This window comes from Lactuca serriola, chromosome 3, assembly GCF_051521515.1.
Source record: "Lactuca serriola cultivar US96UC23 chromosome 3, Lser_US96UC23_V15, whole genome shotgun sequence".
Taxonomy (NCBI): Eukaryota; Viridiplantae; Streptophyta; class Magnoliopsida; order Asterales; family Asteraceae; genus Lactuca; species Lactuca serriola.
The window spans coordinates 301,724,275-301,730,314 of NC_136410.1; positions in this window are offsets into that span (position 1 = coordinate 301,724,275).

Genomic DNA, 6,040 nt, shown 5'->3' on the forward strand with positions numbered 1-6,040 from the left:
AAGACCTAGGAGTTTCAAATCCAAGTAAAACCTAATTAAATTATTTCGTTTTCATGGTGGAAATTGGTGAATCGTCATTCACCAACCTTCAAATATTCTATTGCTTGGATTACGGCATCCCTCTTCCAACTGATAAAATATTGTGTTGGGTCCTAGCCTTAATATTTCATATTAGGTGTTATATTAAGGACTTTAGATCAACTATCTTGAAAATCTCCCAAAAGATGTCTAGTTCATACATCTATGATCTTCCCAAATCTCTTGGAACTTCACTTCCTCCACCTCCTCCAATTATCCTCCCTTACCCATAAGTTCAAGGTCACTCAAGCCCTAATGGCAAGCAAGGTGTATGTGTGCTCACATCTTGGAGATGAAGTCGCATATTAACAAGCCGGGAGAGTTGGGTGTTAAAGTCTTAAGAATGTTGGATGTTCAATCACTTTCTAAGTCACATAGAGAGTTACCTTTGGGACTACTATGAAATAGACTATGACATGACCCTAAATGATCTTATCTATTTGCTTGGTACTGCTGAATCAGCAATGATTTGGAGCTTTGGTAAAACAAATTTGATTAGTAGATCAACTTCCTAAACCTTTAATGGACATTGATAATGGTTGCATTGGATACCTAGTAAAAAGCTTTCTCTTCCCAATAGAAATGGATTGCTCATAGTCAACTCGGTTGACCAAATGGTAAAGAGAAATGCTAAGTCTGAGATTGTCCCATGTACCATTACCAAATGGTCCATATGGTACTATTGCTAAAAGGAAAGGGCATTGGTTGCGAAGCTGCCAAATTTACCTAAAAGATCATAAGGCTGGTAAAGTCAATAAGTTTGACTCTACTTCAGGTAATTTCCACTATCTAACTCGATTAAGTTTCTATTCTGAGATTCTTGTTACATGATGTGACTGGGTCACATGTTGATGTTTTAAGAATCGAAGGAAAACTGAAGTAAACATAAAGAAAGAGTATGTTGAATCTGACCGCGAAGATGGATTTCTATGGCTTGATTGAAGATCGGATTCTTGAGCTACTCTTATGAGTTATGATAGATTGCTAGGAAACATGTAATAACATATTTTTCATTTAAAGTTGCATTGTAAGGAAAAGTTTTTTTTTCAGCATTTTATAAATAAATAAAAGTTTGTTTTACTTTATTTAATTATATCTCCTTCCAATGACATTTATGAAAACTTGATGTTTGTATGCTTCTAGCAATAATGGAAATATGAATTTGATTATTTCATTTGTGGTAGTGTCTAAATTTACCAAATAAAGAAAGATTCTCATCACCCAAGGTTTTAGTTGGATAGAAACTTGGAAATCATACAAGTTGTACAGTATGATAATGAGAACTTTCAGCTTTGGAAAATTAAGACTAGTTCCTTGTTCACATGTATATGTGAGTCAAGTGAAGGACTAAGGGATCAAGTACACATTCTTGTGCACTGATCAATTCCACCGCAAAAGATCTATAAGACTATTCGTCGTGATTTACTGAAGTTTAGTAAATATGGTTATACTTACAAGCATAAGTATAATTCTGAGACATTTGAAAAGTTCCAGATATATGGCAAAACAAATGAGAAGAATCAAATTAGGCAGAAGGATAAAAGTTTGTCAAATCTGAAAATATGGGAGAGTACTTTAGTATCATGTAATATGATCCTCTTAATAATTAAGAGACCTTATCACAATTCATCCTCTAAGTGTATTCTGATAGCTAAGAAGAGGAGCTATGAATTGTTGAAGTGGTCAAATCAAGAAGATGATTCATACCTCGTTCCAAAAACAATTCTTAGAGTCATACTCCAAGATTGTAACTTGAGTGACATATCTTAAAGAAAGGTTTATTAACACTAGTCAAATGTAAGAGTAAAGTGTGTCCTACTCTTGTACATTTGAAATTCGTAAGTCGTGATGTTTTGGATAAAACAAAGACCAACTAAGGCCAATTGTTTGAAGTGTTTGTCTTGATAAAGAATCTACACCGTCTCTTGAATATTTGGCAAGATAATCTTATATGTCAAGAGGACAATAGGAGTCTAAAAGATCCTGAAAGTATTTCAAGATCTAATCAAGAATAAAAACTTGTAGTTTAACACTAGCACACGATGTGAGGTTTATAACCTATCGTGTTGACATATTTCTATTTCTATGCCCATTCCAGTTAAAGTTGGCTTTGTATATTAGTTCTTAGAGTTCTCAATTGGTTGCATAACAACTTGGAAGCAATGGCAAGCCCTTGAGCTGCCAGGTGACAAGAAATTAAGATTGAGTTCAATTCATACGAGTTTGGATCTGTCATTATCCTTGTCTTGAGACTATGGTTTTGACAATTCACATGGATAAGAACAGATACACCATAAAATCTAAGGGTCATAAGGTTTCTCTCCGATTCATGAAAATGATGGTGCGGAAACACTTCCACCAAGTAGATTTGAAGCAAATAGCAAAGATCTAAACAATTGAGACTATGATTATGGCATCCCTTTTCATAGTTGTAAATTTGCTTAGACACACCTGTGAGCTATCTAAGATAAGGTGTATGATTTTGATAAAGTCTTATCAAGGCAATCTTATCTCAGAAATCTGAACTTTGGTAAGAAAGTCAGTAAAGTATTGACTTCTAGAAGTCCAACTGATTTTTTAGTACATGTCAAAACGAGTGGGAGCATGATAATTATGATAAAGGTTGCAAGTTAGCAATGTTAATTATAGAAAACAAAAGTTTCAATTTATGGAGTTATAGGGGTTGAAAATTTGTTTTGCTATAATTAAGGGAGAGGAAATTATACTTCAATTTAATTCTAAAAGCTTAGATTGAGGTATTAATCATCTTTAGTCAATGATATATACGAATTTTGTGTTGGAATAACTCAGCATAAGGAAATTCTATCTATGGGATATTTGCGTTCTAAAATTCGATTATGATTACGGAATCCCTTTTCATAATTTGAATTATGAGAACTTAGCAAATAGAAATATTGTAGCAAAAGGACTAGTCTACTATCATGTCTTTATGTGAGACATCATGCATCGTGTCCCATATGCTTTGGATATAGGATCGATTGCATGTGCTATAATATTCATCATTTCAAAATTTTCCAAATGCCTGGGGCATTAAGAGGGAAAAGGCTTACAATTGGATATGACTAAAATGATTATGCAATTGTCGAGTAAAATCTAAGGTTTACCAAAGATTGGTTGCTCATTGACAGTTGGAAGTGTAGTGTGAATTTTTGGAAGGACCATATTGAAATATTCTGAAAAGAGGCAACTCTTGTTCAAAAGTGATAGTCAAAATGGGAATGTTTCATAGGTGGAAGTTATTAAATCTATGTAAGATTAGAAAAACTTAATGCAAGAAGGATGTTTCCCATGGAATTGATCTCCATTGGAATATCTGTAATGTCATTTGACAAGTCTTTGTGACTTTGTACATAGTCATTACAAGAGGATATGTTCATATAAGTTTAAAATCTAAAAGATTTCGATAAATGATAGGAATTGGGAATTCTTACATTTTCGATAAAGATTTGGGAGTGTGAAATTAGAATCTTTGAAATTATGTTCAATTGGTTTATTTCACAAAGTAAGGATCATAGACAAACATAGAGTGCATACTTAGTGTATGTCAAAGCTATTGTTTTGAAAAACATAGTGTACATGCTTGGAGCATGGGACAACTTTTTAATTCAAGTATAAAGTTAATAGTTTGAAACAGTATGCAGTGAATGATGGGTAATCAATATGGTGATAAATAAAAGATGTTTTATTTATATTCATAAGTTTTGTGACCATATTGGATTCGATTATTCTTGTATTTCACTTTGCATGTTTTGACTTCCAGAATAAACTAGGTAATTCTTCCCGAATGACTAAGTTATTCAAATAATCCATAGTCGGTCATATGTTGGAAGTAGATATGAATCAAGACTGTCATGGGTTGGCTTGTAGAGGTGTAAGTTGTTGGACAAAGTGGTGCTACAACATTCATGAGTGCTCATAAGTTCTGAGTATTGGATTCAACCCACGCTCATTGGAATCACTTCATGGATTTTATCACGAGTGATCATGAGATGGTAATATCTTATATTCTTCAAACCAAGAGATATGAGTTGTTACTATGAGTTGGTTATACATTGATTTCATGAAAACACATTGGTAACTCGATGTTATAACACGTGCCTTTGTGTATGATTCAACAAATAGTAGAACAAGCCATATGAGTCGAAGTTTATGCATCCCTTTAACCTTCGGGATAAAAGTGATATATGTGGGCCCCTCGGTGATTTAATGATGACACATATGAGTGCTTGGCCAAGCCAGGACTGATTTGATTTGTTCAGTCAGTCAGTCATCATAAATCGGAAATCGGGAAACAAAAAATGGACAGAGAGAATGATTTACAATCCATGTCTCAGTCCATATGATACCTAGAATGGAGGAATATATGATCCCTTATCTAATGGACAAGTCATTGACAAAGGTCAGACCACATCGACAAGGTCAGAGTTCGACAGCGGCTTCTGAGAGCTATGATTGCCAGCTAGGTTTTGAAGTCATATTTAATAATAGGTCTAGACTTATCCAAGTGGGAGAATGTTGGATTAGTGTCTAAGTCCATAAATATATTTGGTATGTACTTGACCCGACTCGGCATGGTCCATTTGGGTTGCATGGCATCAGAACATTTGGATAGACCGTTTGTGAGAAGAGGACATTTGTGACATATTAATATATTATAAGTTCTAATATATTAATATGAAATCATGTTATTTAATTAGTATTGATCAATAATTAATTTGGACTTAATTTAGTGATCAAAAGAGACTAATTAAATATATGGGGATTGATCGTGTAAATCATTCATTCTTATATATGTGGGTTTTATGATCCATGATTCCTTATGTTGGGTTTAACCCATGTGGTGACCCATGGATACTCCATGGAGGTTAAAACCCATGGAGCATAAGCAATGGGTAAATTCATGGGATTTGTTGATATTTACAACCTTCCCTCTCTCTATTGCTAATGAGTTCGTGGCAAGCCCCTCTCTCGATTCCAGACCGTCTGAGGTGGACCATTCAACAAATGATGGATTTGTTAATATTTACAACCTTCCCGTAACACTCATTGGTCAGTTGCGCGACGATTTTCGAATGCAAAGTCGGAGTGGAGATGTAAATAGATGTCTCTAATCTTACTTCATCTCTCAAATAGAGCCAAAAAATGTTGCAATGGATTTGAATGAACCCAGCTGGGTGGATGTTATGCATGAGGAGTTGAAACAGTTTGAAAAGATGGGGGTTTGGAAGTTGGTTGAACTACCTAAGGGTAAGAAGTCACTCGACACACGCTGGGTTTATTGAAACAAGCAAGATGATTTAGGGGTTATTTTGCGGAATAAGGCCCGATTCGTTGTACGTGGATTTCGCCAAATTGAGGGTCTTGACTACACCGAAGTTTATGCTCTGGTGGATCGCTTGGAGGCTATTCACATTTTCCTCGTGTACGATTCTTACATGAAGTTCATGGTTTACCAGAAGGATGTCAAGACGGCCTTCCTATACGGAACTGTGAAGGAAGAATTCTATGTTGATCAACCTCCTGGGTTTATCAATTCGAAGTTTCCGAATCACGTCTACAAGTTGGACAAGGCTTTATATGGGTTACATCAAGCTCCAAGGGCATGGTATGCAACTCTTACGAAACATTTTCTCAAGCGTGGCTATTTAGGGGAAACAATTGATCAAACCCTGTTCAGCAAGCATGTTGGTGCCGATCAGATTCTAGTTCAGATCTACGTCGATGACATCATTTACGGGTCCAAGAGTCCACAACTGTACAAGGAGTTTGAAAGCTTTATGAATAAGTGGTTCGAGATGAGTTCTCTGGGTAGATGACCATGTTTTTGGGGCTTTAGGTCAAACAAGACTCAACCGGAATCCTGATACATCAAGCCAAGTATGTTGAATATATGCTAGAGAAGTTTGGGTTTCGAGACGCAAAACCTGCAGTGACACCGATG